Below are 15,588 nucleotides of genomic sequence, written 5' to 3' on the forward strand. Positions count from 1 at the left end.
TTTTATTTTACGGCATATCAACCCTTTTCAGATTATTTAATGCCGAATCCAGTGATTTTGAATAGCAATTTTTTAATAGAGTATATATTTTTTTAAAAGTCGTTTTCTATTTAACCCATAGTTGGGACCCTAACAGGTACTACCAGCCCGGGTCAGAGTGGACCTGGGAGCAATGGCAATTAAAGGATCGCTCCACACTCCCCAAAGCCCGCAAGCTGGGGCCTCACCATTGGATATAGTTTAAGGTCATATCCAGGACCGGTGTTGGTTTAGGGTTGCAAAGAAATGAACGGAAAAAATATTTTTCCCCCACTTTTTTTAAAAAATATTTTGAAAGCGTGTCTTTTTTATTTTAATTCCTTTTTTAAGACTTTGATTGTGGACTATTATCCTCATCTCTGTCGGTTGTTGTTTCACGATGTTTCGGCCAACTATTCCTCTGGCCTTCGTAAGGTGGTAACCGCGACGGGATAGAAATTCCGAATCTCTTAAGTCCATAGTTGTCGTCTCACCACGTTTTGGCCAAGTAAACCTCTGACCGGCTTTGGGTAGGATTGAAACCGTTATGTCCAGACAATGCTCACATAGAACCGCAGAGATTCAACGTCTCTATTCACTGCGTCACTGGCCCCGAAGGGCAATTAATAAATAATATTCTTTTTTTTTTTTTTTGCTTTACTTTTTATGAGCGACTATAAACGTTTTAAAATATTTTTGAACGTAAAATTTTCATCGTTGATAGGTCATCGTTTTTTGTGAACTCACGTCGAGGTCCACCAATCTTGTAGAGGTCAGCGTTGCCTGTTATTGTAATTGACGATCCTATCCTCTGTTGTTAAGGGTTGGAGAAGAAGCAAAGGTCGCGTAATGAAGACACGTTGTATGCCGTTATATGATTACAACCAAATTAATTTATTTACAAAACAGATACCGTAAAAGTTCATAGTAGATATGTATTATGCTCAGGGCTAGGACAACAGCATATTCCTTTCATTGTTTTGACTCTCGAGTGTGTATCCGTTGATATATTATATGCTTTTATATAGAGTGGTGTGGTTCTCGTTTGATTAACTGTGTCTAACTCTGTCGGATATATACTCGAGAGTCAAAACAATGAAAAGTAAATTCTGTTGTCATAGCCCTAATTATTATATATAGACAGGCATACTTCATTATCAACGTATATATAAAAGGCATTTGTCAACTGAAACAAGTTGTTTTTTGATCTTGTTGAGTTTTAAACATTAATTCTGTCTTGGTATTATTTAAATTAGTATATTTTTAGAAGATAAAACTAGATTTTCCATGAATTCTGCGTTTCTGACTTGCAAAAGGTACGTTATCGTAAACCTTAAGAAAAAATGGTCGGCTTTAAAAGCGAGCATGCATCCACCAGTGAAATTTATTTTCTTTTATTTCAAAATTTGTGTGTCATTATTAAGACCAGGACAACAGCATATTCCTTTCATCGTTTTGACTATCTAATGTGTATGCGTTGATATCTTATATGTATTTATATAGAGTGATGTGGTCCTCGGTTGATTAACGAAGTCTAACTGCGTCGGATATATACTCGAGAGTGAAAACAATGAAGAGAATATGCTGTTGTCATAGCCCTAATTATGTTACTTGCGTTTTGGTCTCGAGTTCTTGACCAGAGAGCGTCTATCGTCACATCTTCACTTGTTGAGAGTTCCAGAGAAAAAAGAGAATGAATGATACAAAACGGAAGTGAACGTAACTGTATCGCCCCCTGGTGGCAAGGCAAGGTGTTACCAGAGTTAAAGAGCGATAATCGTGTTTACCTTAAGGTCGTTCGCTGGTATGAAGAAATCAGTTCCCATTTATTTGTCAGAAAAGATCAGTACAACATCGATACTGTCTGTAGGTTTCAAATCCAAGCAAAGGAGACCTATAGTTTGTCACCGATGTCAGACCGATGTCAGACTCTATACAGCCTCTGTTTATATCTATTTCCTCTGGCAATAATGTCTATAATGTTTGAATTTCCGATCTTATTTCCATTCTTGTAAATGTTTATTATTACTTATTATTTTTCATATTAGATTTCAACCAGTAATTTGGTCGATATGTTCGTCGTTGTAAAGTGAGATTTGTTTATCTTTGATTGTTAAATTCAGATAACATTCCGACATTCTGTGTTTAAAAATGGCGGATTGCAACTGCTTTGCAGTTACCTGCTCGGGATCTTGTGTTCTCTTCAATAATAATAATAATAATAATAATAATAATAATAATAATAATAATAATAATAATAATAATAATAATAATAATAATAATAATAATTCTGATTTCGCTTATGAACGTCTCTCTGGAAAGGGATGGGATTCATTTCCAGAGGATTTCCCTTAATCCCGGCTTCAAACCAGGAGCTTCAAAAATCAAGGGTTTTCCTAAGGATGTTGGTGGTACCTATAATTGCAGACGTTTGAAGGCCACCTAAAACATCGGGTATTATTAGTTTTTTCAATTGTCCTTCCAGACGACTTGATATTACTCCTAGTGTACCAACTACGACCGGGATTATTTGTGTTTTAACCCCGTGTATACGCCTTATCTCCAAGGCCAATGGATCATAATTGCTCCACTTCTCATTCTCATTCTCTCTCACATTCCTGTCCCAGGGTACTGAGAAGTCCACAATCTGCCAGTTTTTTGAAACCTTGTCAATGACGACCAGATCCGGACGATTATGTTCCAATTGCTTGGTCGTTATGACACTTTTGTCCCACCATACCTCTACTTTGCCATCCTCACTTGTTCTCACTTCATCAGGCACCTCCTCAAACCATTTTCCAGCACACTTCACCCCAACCCTCTCACACGCCACTCAATATATCCGGAGTCCCACGCGATCGTGTCTTTTGAGGTACTCTCTCTGGGCCAGTCCACTACACCCTGCTGCAAGGTGCGCAATTGATTCTGAGGTCTTACCACAAATCCGGCATTCTGCAACAATTTCCTCTCCTAGAACCACTTTTTTTGAACAATCGTGTTCCTAATGCCTGCTCTTGTGCTGCACAAACAAAAGCTTCAGTACTCTTAGCCAGATACCCAGCTCTAACTGCATGATCTTTCATCAGCCACTTCTGCTGTATCCTGGAAGAACCTTCCATGCATAATGATAATAATAATAATAATAATAATAATAATAATAATAATAATAATAATAATAATGATGATAATAATAAACACTATAAATAATAAACACTATAAATAACCCAATAATTTTAAGTCAAATACGCTTTAAGATGGAGTAGGCTGAGAAGATGCTGCTTAAAGGATCATTTCCTGGCGATGTCCTCTTTAGTCTACGATCTCTTTATCACAGAAGAGACCTTGATAGTCTTTTTCTACTCTATCCTTACTTGCATGACAGGTGCTCGATTGAACGTCATTCTATGTCCCCCCCATCCTATAAAACAGTCATAAGTTAAATAAAATCAATAATTGAATCCTAGTTTAATTATTATTAGTTGAAACAATTTAACCTTCAACCTTCAGAAAATTGGTAAAGGAAGGCGTACTAAAAAAAAACAACAGAGTTATTAATGTAAGCGATAGTGTTAGAAATATCTTGTATGTGCGTGTAGATTTTATAGTGAAGGTGCTTTGTTATGTGTAAGTACGTAGGAAAAGGTGATGAGTATGAGTGAGTGGTGAAAATGAACTAAAAAGAAATGTTATGGTGGTCGTGGCGTAGATTATGGGATACTTGGTGGTGGAAAGAAGATTTTTATATTCAAGTGTTCCTGTTGTTATTATTTTTTTTTGCGTGTTATTTAATCAAAATTTTTCACACATTTAGTAAAGAATTACGTTTCTGAATTTTTGAGATAAGGATTAATTATTTATATTATTTCGATTTTTCCGACTACTATTCTCATTTGAGTGTCATTTCAACAAAGGTTCGATCGATCAAATCTCTGATTTTTTTGTCGAACTCAGGAATCTTTCTGTCGAACGCGGAGATATTTATGTCGACTTCGGGAATCTGCAAGGATCCATGTCGTAGTTGATAGAGTATTTGATGAAATTCAGTTGTAAAAATTACATTCCTGAGAAATGAAGGTTCAATCCTCAGTGCAGGTGAGCTAAAAGTACAGTTGCGAATTAATTAGGATTCCTACCCAGTCGTAGCCGAGGGTATAAGAACATGCTACACTTGTGGATGAAACGAAGGATTCCGTTCGAAATTTCATGCAGATTTCTGGGTTCGGACAGAAAGATTCCTGAGAATAAGGTCGGAGGTTACATCGACCGAAACGTTGTACAAATAACACTCAAGATAAGCACTGTGTCCCGAAGAATCCAAACAATACGAAGAAAAATGTAGTTAGTAGTATTTTAGGTAATATTCTATATCATTCATTGAATATAATTATAAAACTCAGACCAGCTTGCTTGAGCATTTAAACAGTCTATCCGGTTTCTGACTTCCGGTTTCTGACTTCCGGTTTCCAAAAAAGTTGTTTGCTTACCTTTTTCATGGCCACCATCTCTGAAGCCCGATATTAAAAGCCATTGCTGCTATTCAAAGCATGCACAAGGTCAACAATTAAAAAAAACATATATTAACGTGTTTTCCTTACAAATAAATGTAATTTAACCCCGTTGAGTTTTAAAAAATGTGATATAAATATAAATATACACTATATAACTATAATCGTTTATAACCCTATTTACTGCATTTAGTAGTGCTCCTCTGAATTCTGACGATTTATTTTATGTCAGGCCTTACTTGAACAAATTTTTCTCTTCATGTAAAAACTTGGTTTTAGTAGTGCTTTTAGTAGGGCCTTCCTAATTGTAATTAGTGCTTGCAGTAGTGCTCTAGAGGCATCCTGGGTTTTATTGTTTTCGACTCATCACTAAAAAAGCGAGTTCTGCAGACAATAAAAGACAATATAATCTTAAAATCACTTTTTATTTTGAACATTTTTGATCTTAGCTTTTAAGATCTAACGGGTAGACTAGTTGGATGTTTTCGTCGGCGTTTTGTAAAAAACGTATATAAAGTGCATTAGTTGCATAAAATATATACAATTTATTTATATCTTGTCAGACTCGAGAATTTTTATGCCAACTTCAGGAATCTGCAAGGATCCGTAGCGCAGTGGATGGATTATTTTGTGAAATTTAGTCGTAAATAGGCATCACCACTTATCAAGACCAAGAGGCCACTCAAGGATAAGGGTTAAAGAGTGTGCAGTAAGACAATTGGACAATATAGTAATCGTTAGTCATGGAAATTCGGTAAATTTGTTAACTTATATGGAACGGCTCATCAAAAACTTGTTTACGTTAGACTTGAAGACAACCATATTGTAGTCAGCTGGAAAGATTTGAGTTCAGACGAGCACTTGCCATGAAAATAACGATAAAGCAGACTCGCAACATCTCTTCTGTGAGAAAGAGGTTAAAGGGAAGAGAAAAGGTCATCCCTAGGAGGTTTTTTAAAACTCTATCAAGACAGGATAAGTTCTTTCTAGCAGCTCCTGCCCAGATGTGGCAACATTCCTGAACCTGGTTGGTTGGTTGTTTTTGTTTTACGGCATATCAACCCTTTTTGGGTTATTTAATACCGAATCCAAAGATTTTCAAGAAAACATTTTTATAGAATATATTTGTTGTTTTCAAGTCGGTTTCTATTTAACCCATAGTTGGAACCCTAACAGGTACTACCACTCCGGGTCAGAGTGGACCTGGGAGCAATGGCAAGTAAAGGGTGGCCCCACACTCCCCAAAGACCGCAAGCTGGGGCCTCACCACTGGGTATAGTTTAAGGTCATATCCAGGACCCCTGGAGAATGAAGGTTCAATCTTAAATGTAAGTAGCAATGTTATGGTGGTCGTGTTGTAGATCATAGAATGCTTGGTGGAGTAAAGAGGATTCAATAAATGATATTATGTTACCACATGTGAGTATTCCTGTTGTCTGATTTGTCTATTTTTTTGTATATATAATGCGTGGTACTTAATACTGTTCACTCAATTTGGTAAAAAAAAATCTAGTTTGCAATATCTTTGGCAATATCCTATATTATGTCTTGAAAAAATGTTTTTGATATCGTGTTTTTTTTATGTTGTTTTTTACATGTGTAAAATAAAATACATAAAATGCATATACCATTTATCATATATACCATTTTATCAATATTATGCATTGCCTGGCGGATTCAAATTTGTTTGGATAAAGATTTCATTAAATCACCGAAACAATATATCGTAAAATATATCATAAAATATATCATACAATATATCATAACATACATCACACAATATATCATACAATACATCATACATGGGTCAAGAGCATTGGATGAGTTACTCATGGTTTTATTGCAACTAACATAAAATTCATTATTAACCCTAAACCTAACCCTAACCAGTCGAACCATAAATTTCCAGATGTGCGAGCATTGACGAAAATCTGTAAAACTATTAGGATAGTAAATTTCTCTTTATTTTTATTTAGATTTGACTGAACGACATTTTGAATACAACGATGGCGTTCCAACGCTGCTCACTAATAAATAAAAACTTTGCCAAAATGTATATATATATATATATATATATATATATATATATATATATATATATATATATATAGATGAGAGTCGGCTGAAGAGAGCCTGAGGCGGACATTAAGAGCAGTCCTCAACTACAGGGCTTGAAACCGTCGGTACCGACTACCGATGTAAATTCCTGTATATATTATACAAAAAATATATTGCTCTTATTTCCAGAAAGGTTTTTTTCCCTAATAATAGAGCACTGTATGGGATTTCTTTTTCTACAAAAAAGTACAAGTATATATATATATATATATATATATATATATATATATATGTATATATATAGTCATGATCATATTTATTGGCACAGTCCAATAAAAATCATATTTTAACAAAATCTCATAAAAATGGTCATAATCGAAGAATATTATGTAGCATCATATGTATTTTGAATTGCTCTTTCCGATGCAACAATTGGATTTTAAAAAAAAATTGAATACTAAAGAAATTATGAACGAAATTTCTAAATTATTGGCACGGCTTATTATTTTCATCTATTACCAGTATAATTACAACCAATTTCATGTCTGACATGGTTTCGTTACCTTTTTGTGGCCTTATTATGCTTATTAAATGCTAATTTAAAAAAAAAAAATCTTTTTCAGATAATTTTTAGATAGCGTTTGCTTTGAATTAATTTAAATCAAGGAATTTTTCGTTATGGTTAAGAGTAAGGAACACAGCGAAGACCTCAGGAACCGTGTAATAACGTGTCATTCGAAAGGGGGGGGCTATGATAAGAGTTATAAGAAGCTAAACCTTCCCAAACCCACCGTTCGAGCCATCGTAAAGTAGTTCAAATCACAAGGTCATGTTATGAATTTGGAAGGTCGGGGGAGTAAAAGGCTACTGTCTGCGAGAGCAGAGCGAAAAATAGTTCGACGTGTCAACCAAAACCCAAGGATCACTGCTGGGGAGATTGTAGAGAAACAGCGAAGCTCTGGAGTAAAAGTGTCTCAACACACAGTTTGTAGAGTTTTGAAGAGAGCTGGTTTGAAAGCATATCGCCCGAGGAAGGCTCCCTTATTGAAACCTGTGCATCCGAAAGCAAGACTAGAGTTCGCAAAGCGCCAAAGTGATAAAGATGCTGCTTTTTGGAAACATGTTATATGGTCCGACTAACGAAATTTGAGTTATTCGACCATAATACTGTTTCTTCTGTTTACAAGAAATCTGACGATGCCTTCTTGCCTAAGAACACCATACCAACTGTGAAGCATGCCGGGGGTTGTTTGTCGAACTCGGGAATGTTTCTGTCGAACTCTGGAATTTGGACGGAATTTCGAATGGAACGCTTTATTTACTTCACGGGGACAACATGCTCTTGTTCCACCAGCCATGACTGCATAGAGTTCCTAAGTAATTCGTAATTGTATTTTTCGATCGCCCACACTGAGGATTGAACCTTCAACCTTCAGGAAAATATCACTTTTTACAATTGTTTTTTTCCAAGTACTCTAACCAATGTGCCACGGGTCCTTGAATGAAGTAAATAAGGGGTTCCGCTCGAAATTCCGTCCAAATTCCTGAGTTCAACAAAAACATTCCCAAGTTCGACAAGATACACCTGAAGAAGGTTGGAGGTTACATCGACCAAAACATTGTGAAAATGGCACTCAAGATGAGAACAGTAGTCTGAAGAATCCAAATAATACGAATAACCAATCCTCATCTAAAAAATTTAGAAACATCATTAAGAAATCAAATAGATAAAATACATTCGATCTTCGTTCCTATTCCGAACAAGCACCATATTTTCTTTTATATACACACCAAACAATGCTTCAAGCAAACTACATAAACCATTTATATATGTTTTTACTGTTTAAAGTATGTTTTTCATTAAAAATCACGTGCAAGAGAGGAAGATCTGGACAACCCGAGGTTGGCAGGTGAATCAGCTAGTTTATTTTTTATGGATATAACTGGTAGGTCTGCCATTAAAGCTGCACACTGTAGTTTTACGGCCGGCAAATCGTAAACAGCGACTTTTTGATGAGTAGCTCGATGCAAGCATCCAGGCGCATTTCAAGTTATGAGTCGAGAACGGTGACAGCATATTCTACAATCACCCCAAATTCCGGCTCGGCTTACGCGATGTATGCGTCGTTATAAGCGCGTCGAACATTTCCCACTCACGTTCGGAAGTCGGGAAGATTGCCCGTGCGGAAATGACGCTTCTCGCCGAAAGCAGCCGGGAAGCAGAACATCGGAAAATAAAAGCTGGCTCGAAACAAACGACAACAGTGGAAGAATCGGATCCGACTTCGACGGGAAAGGATTAAATCGATTTTATTTTAGACTGCGAGTTTTAAGAGCATCGACTTCGAAAAGCTTCGTAATACCTGATTTTCTAACACCCCCCCCGCCATCCTCGTATATCTGTCTTTCTTTTATTTGGCACAATGGTAAAAGCGTTCGCGAATAGTACCGGGAGACTGAGGTTCAATTCTCGGTCGTGTCATACGAAAACTACTGGATTATACCAAGCGAACGAAAAGTCAATACGAAAAAAAAGAAAAAAAAAAGAAGAAAACAAACAAAAAATAACTAATAAATTCATAAATTTAATATTCTAAGTTTTTTATTATCAACTGTTTTTTGTTTGTTTGTTTGTATTTGTTTTGCAATAAACGTTTTGTTTCATTGAATTAGTGGACAAACATGTTTTCTATTTTTTATTTTATTTTTTTTTTTTTGTATGAAAAGTTATTCTGCCTTGACTTAATGAAAAGGTATTTGTTTTGATTAAAGGAACATTTTTATTTTATTTTTTTTATTTTTAGGATATATATGTATATATATATATATATATATATATATATATATATATATATATATATATATATTTTTTTTTTTTTTTTTCGTAAAATTCTTCTTCAGGAAAAAATCACTTTTACAATTGATTTTTCCCAGTACTGTAACCACTTCTTCCAATTACGGGATGTCTTTGGATTTTACTTGTACAAATGGAAATTCTTTTAACTTTCTTGAAGTTTTACATTTGGATTTTACCGTCACTGGATTTTTTATCTTCCACCAGACTATCCATTCATGTGTAATCACCTTTTTCTTTACCACATTCCCTTTGCTTAACTTATTTTGTTTTGTTTTTATTTTGACTTACTTGTTGTTTCATCAAATACTTCTGCATGCAAAATCCGATCCCGCATTTTGCTAATTCCTACCCTCTGATGAGAAGGAGAGTATTTCTTCGAAACTCCGCGGATTAAGGACTATCCATTTATCTAGTGTTTCCTTTTCAGATTAAATATGTTTTTAACTCATTTCAAAGTGTTTTTTAACATATTTCATTAACTGTTTACTCATATATATATATATATATATATATATATATATATATATATATATATATATATATATATATATAAGAATAAAAACTTCTTCGAAGGGCAATAAAATCTTTCCTTATTTTTTTTTTCTTCCAATTTGGTGTCGTTTTTTCGCGTCTTATTTTTGCCACTCGGTTTCTCCGTGAATGAGCAAACTCGGCATTTTCTGAGCCGGTTTTCGTTGTTCGCCGTGCGTTGTCGTGTGAGACTCACAGAAAAACGTGATTTAAACTGCAAAAGTACTCAAAAGACATTTTTTTAAACTTGCTAAATACTCAGCATTTTAAGGAGTGAATCAAGGACAAGTGGAGGAATCCAGAGAATATACTGACGCTTCCCCCTACATCTCGCCCATAGTGATTCACTTAGTTTAACCGGTTCATTTTGGCATAATACTAAGACTGTTCGCTAATGATCCGGGATATCAGGGCACATCATCTGAGTTAAAGCAAAGACTTAAAGATGAGGTTGGATAGCGGGGAGAGACTATATATTATCTATATATTTATATACGTATATATGCGTGCATATAGGGCACTGATATACAGGGGCGCAGAACACTTTGAAGTAGCCAAAATAGACAGAGTGAAGCTTAAAATAGCATGTAGGAAACGCCAAACCTTGCCACCCAATCATGGAGATCTTTGGATCCGTGATGCGTGTTGTCCAAGGCAGGTCGTGTGATCACATGAAAACACACAATTATACAGGTTCCATTGCTGTTAGTTTAATCCAAACCAATGAATGTTCTCAGTGTCATGTCTGCTTGAAGGTGTAGAAATCACTGGCAGGACTGAAAAGTCATACTCGGGCACATGGACTTTCAGTGCCTGCGGGAGTAGCACTCGTCTCTCAAGACGTCCCAATCATTATATATACCTCGGTTATATTATATGCGTATATATATATATATATATATATATATATATATATATATATATATATATATATATAACTACTTCATTTATTCGCATAAATTTAATATACGAAAATATAGATTTATGCGTAAACTTTAAGTATTTACTTCAAAAGTGCTCAATACGTAGAGCTAGTTAATAATTTATAAAATATATATGGCGATTAAGCTACACTGAATATTCTGCGTTTCATCCAACTATAGGATTCGTCAGGCTTATGCGCATAAGCCTGACGAATCCTATATTTGGATGAAACGCAGAATATTCAGTGTAGCTTAATCGCCATATATATTTTATAAATTACTATATATATATATATATATATATATATATATATATATATATATATATATATATATCGTGTATCATGAATTTGATTCGTCTAGTTAATATTAGAAATATCGAAAGAACACATAAATATTTCCATCCCATATAGTTTTTCTTGATCATTATTCACCTCGATTCTAACTCTTAAGCGAGGTTCGAAGCCAGCCAGTTAATTTTTCAGTTTTTTATTTTTTAATTAATCATGATTAATAAATTTTGTCTTTATATATATATATATATATATATATATATATATACTAGCAAAAGTACTCGTCGTTGACTGGGTTCAAAAATAGCCTACAGAAAATGGACTCTGATTTATGAAAGTATGATAGGTTATGAAAAGGAAGGGTTGTAAAAAGATAGCTTCGAATTTGGGGGTATCAAGACCAAAGCAAAATGTGATGAAACTAAAAATAAAATAGATAAACCCCATAATTTATTATACAACACCTGTTCACACTGAAACACTTATCACAATATTCTGTGGATCTATATTAAAAACCTTGTTAAACTTTGTGACATATTTCCATTCTATGGAGGTCAAGCGCGAACGAACACCCCATAATTTTATTATACCATATTTCTTCAAACTGAAACATAATTATCAAAATATACTTACGCAGATAGATATGAAAAGTCTTTATTAAAGTTTGTGCCTATTTCCATTCTATGGAGGCCAGGCGCAAACGCTGACCTCACAATTTTATTATACCATCCCTATTTAAGTTAAAACATACTTATCAAAGTATTCTTATGTACATCTATATCAAAAAACACTTGTAAACGTTTTTTTAATTTTTTTATTTCCATACTTTGTGGACCAAGCTCGAACGCAGACCCCACAATTTTAATGAACCACCGTTCTGCCAGATCAAACATACTCATTCCTGTGTCTGGATACATCTTCTATCATAATATGTAATCAGTTTTTCTAAAATAGTCAACCATATAGGAGCCTATTCGCGACCAAACACACACAGAGACTGACATTCAGCTTTATACTATAGACACACACACACATACACACACATTCACACACACACACACACATATATATATATATCGTACTTTTGGATAATTGTGCCAAATCTAGGAGGTAATTGCACCAACTAAAATATTTTATATGCGTGCTTGCTAGCTGACGCAATTACCCCAAAACACGATATATATATTTATAATTATCAAACACAAATCAGTTTGCTTGCTTGCTTGGACGTTTTAATCGCCAATCCGGTTTTTGACTTCCAGTTTCAAAAAATTCGTCTGCTTACCTATTTCATGGCCGCCCTGTCTTAAGTCCGATATATATATATATATATATATATATATATATATATATATATATATATATATATATATATATATATATATATATATATATATTATTTTTAAAACAGTAATCTAAAAGATTTTTAAGGTCTGGTTGGAACTTTTTATTAAAGACTTTAGAAATGGAATTAAACGTTAGTAAGATAAAATTAGTAGAAAGGGGTAGTGGAGGGGAGAGAGATGGATGTGGGGAGAAGACACATATATGTGTATATATATAAACCATATATATATAGAGAGAGAGAGATAGAGAGAGAAAATAAAAAGGAACAAACCGTATTATGTGTTCATCAACGTTTCGTCTTTATTTCGAGACTTCCTCTGGATGAATGAGATTAAGAAACCAAAAAATATACCAGTACAAAATATTTGAAAATGTTTCACGTGCGCAGTTCTATTTCAGAGAAACGAACTCTGAAATAGAACTGCGTCACACTGTGCACGTGAAACATTTCAAATATTTTGTACTGGTATATTTTTTGGTTTCTTAATCTCATTCATCCAGAGGAAGTCTCGAAATAAAGACGAAACGTTGATGAACACATAATACGGTTTATTCCTTTTTATTTTCTCTATTTTGTCGGAATACTATTTCCATTATTTTCATCATGTATATATATATATATATATATATATATATATATATATATATATATATATATATATATATATATGTGTTAACCTTAAAAATCTTTTCACTGGCCCATAAAGAAGAATTATTCCATAAATATGCCCAACTTGGATCTCATTACCTCATTGCTTTAAAGGAAAATTACCTTGGATTTTACCGCACAATTTGGAACTAAACCTTTATATCCTTTTCTCCAATTTCCCCCGCTATGTGACTTCTATTTAATCAATTTTTGATTATGATTTTCCATGTCTAACTGACTTTAGCAAACAGGGTGAATACCGTTATATCTATTTGCTAATATGTTCTCTTCTGAAGAGATGGTAGGCATCGAAACCCTATAGGATAAGGAGATAAAATTTCTAAAGTATTCTTTGTCTTACTTGGAATAATAAAAAATCCTTGATTTGAATAAAGGTTGTTTTTTTTTTAATTTCATTGAATCACTATAATTTGCTTTATTTGCTCTATCCTGTATATTGAGCAATTCCTATTTAGATTGGATAATACGTAGAATATTACGACCAGAAATATTTTGTAAATCTTATAATCACAGGTTTCCATACCAGCTGATTATGGGATAAATCTATTCGGAAGTATATATATATATATATATATATATATATATATATATATATATATATATATATATATATATATATATATATACATGCTGGTATTCAAAGTCTGATATAGAACATATATATACTGCTGCTATTCAAAGTATACATAATGTCAGCAATATTTTTTGTTTTAACTTACTTCAACATGTTTTCCTTATAAATAAATGTAATATAAACCCATTGAGTTAAAAGTAACTATCTAAATATTAATATACAATATATAACTATAATTATATTTATAACCATATTTACTGCTTTTAGTAGCGCTCCTGTGGATTCTGGCGATTTTTTTCTGGCTTTACTCAAAAAATATTTTCTCTTCAAGGAGACAAAAACTTAGTTAAATTAACTGACTTTATTTCAACGATTAGAAACGAGTTTCTTAAATTGTCTGACATAATTAGTTACTATGACAATTATTAAATACCTAGCGTAATTAAATCATTAAATAAATTATTAAAATGTAATTAAATCCTTCTTAAGTAAGAGAAAAATCCATTTTGTCCTCAACGGCGTACATCTAACACATATGATATAAATTCGGGAGAACCTCAGGGGTCTATCCTTGGACCTTTATTATCTCTGATATTCATAAATGACCTCCCTGGTAAAATTGTTTCGGAGATGGGTATATTTGCCGATGACACCACTCTCTATAACAGGCATGAGGGGAAAACAAATGAACACATATCTAAGGAAATGGCAGAAACACTAGCGGATGACCTCCAATCTGTAGCGTAATGGGGACAAATATGGATGGTCACATTCAATGCTGCTAAGACTAATCTGGTTTCCTTCAATAACTACAAGAAACCTTCTCAACCACCAATGGCAATGGCCAAAGAACACATTGCCTGAAAGTACTTCTTTTAAACTCCTCGGCCTAACGTTTACAGGGAACATGGACTGGAATAGATACATTGAGAGCATTGCCTAGGCTGCTGCAAAGAAGGTGTGCTCTCTCTACCGTGCTAGAAAACTACTTACGCCTGAAAGTATCTTGTACCTCTTCAAGGCCACCATCCGCCCATGTATGAAATATTGTTGTCACATTTGAGCTGGTGCATCTGCTGCTTGTCTCTCACTCCTGGACAGGGTTCAAAAGAGAATCACCAACCTGATAGGTCCTGAACTGTCATTTAGGCTTTAGGCTGTATGTTGCATCCCTTTGCTATTTTACAAATACTTTCATCGTGAATGCTCTGACGAACTGCAAGCACTTGTACCTCCTCGACGTAACTACCCCCGACAAACTCGACAAGCAACTAAGTCCCATCCCTTTACAGTAGAGATTCCTAGGTGTAAGAAAGCCTTTTACTCCAATAATTTCTTCCCCAGAACTGCAAGTCTTTGGAACTCCCTTCCGGGATTCTGCTTCTCCAACTGCACTGATATGCAGAAGTTTAAGTGTAATGTGAACAAACATCTTGCTACTCATCTCCCTTCATAATGCCACTCAATCTTATGTCCCCGATAGTAGCCCCCTACTTCAAAGTGGCTCTGTTCCTTGTTTGGGGTGAAAATTGAATAATAATAATAAAAAATACCTACAGAGACTAGTGTTTCATCCCTTCGGGAATCATCAGTGCAGGGTGTCACGATTAACACCGGTCGATAGATCCGAACCCAACAATAGAAGCCATCTCCGACTTGATTAGCATGGACCTAATCAATTTTTAATTTACAGAGTTTCAATTAAATTTCATATATATATATATATATATATATATATATATATATATATATATATATATATATATATATATATATATATATATATACTGATGATCCCTTGAAAAATATTAA

This window comes from Euprymna scolopes, chromosome 41, assembly GCF_053919585.1.
Source record: "Euprymna scolopes isolate OS-2025 chromosome 41, ASM5391958v1, whole genome shotgun sequence".
In the NCBI taxonomy this organism is placed as follows: domain Eukaryota; kingdom Metazoa; phylum Mollusca; class Cephalopoda; order Sepiida; family Sepiolidae; genus Euprymna; species Euprymna scolopes.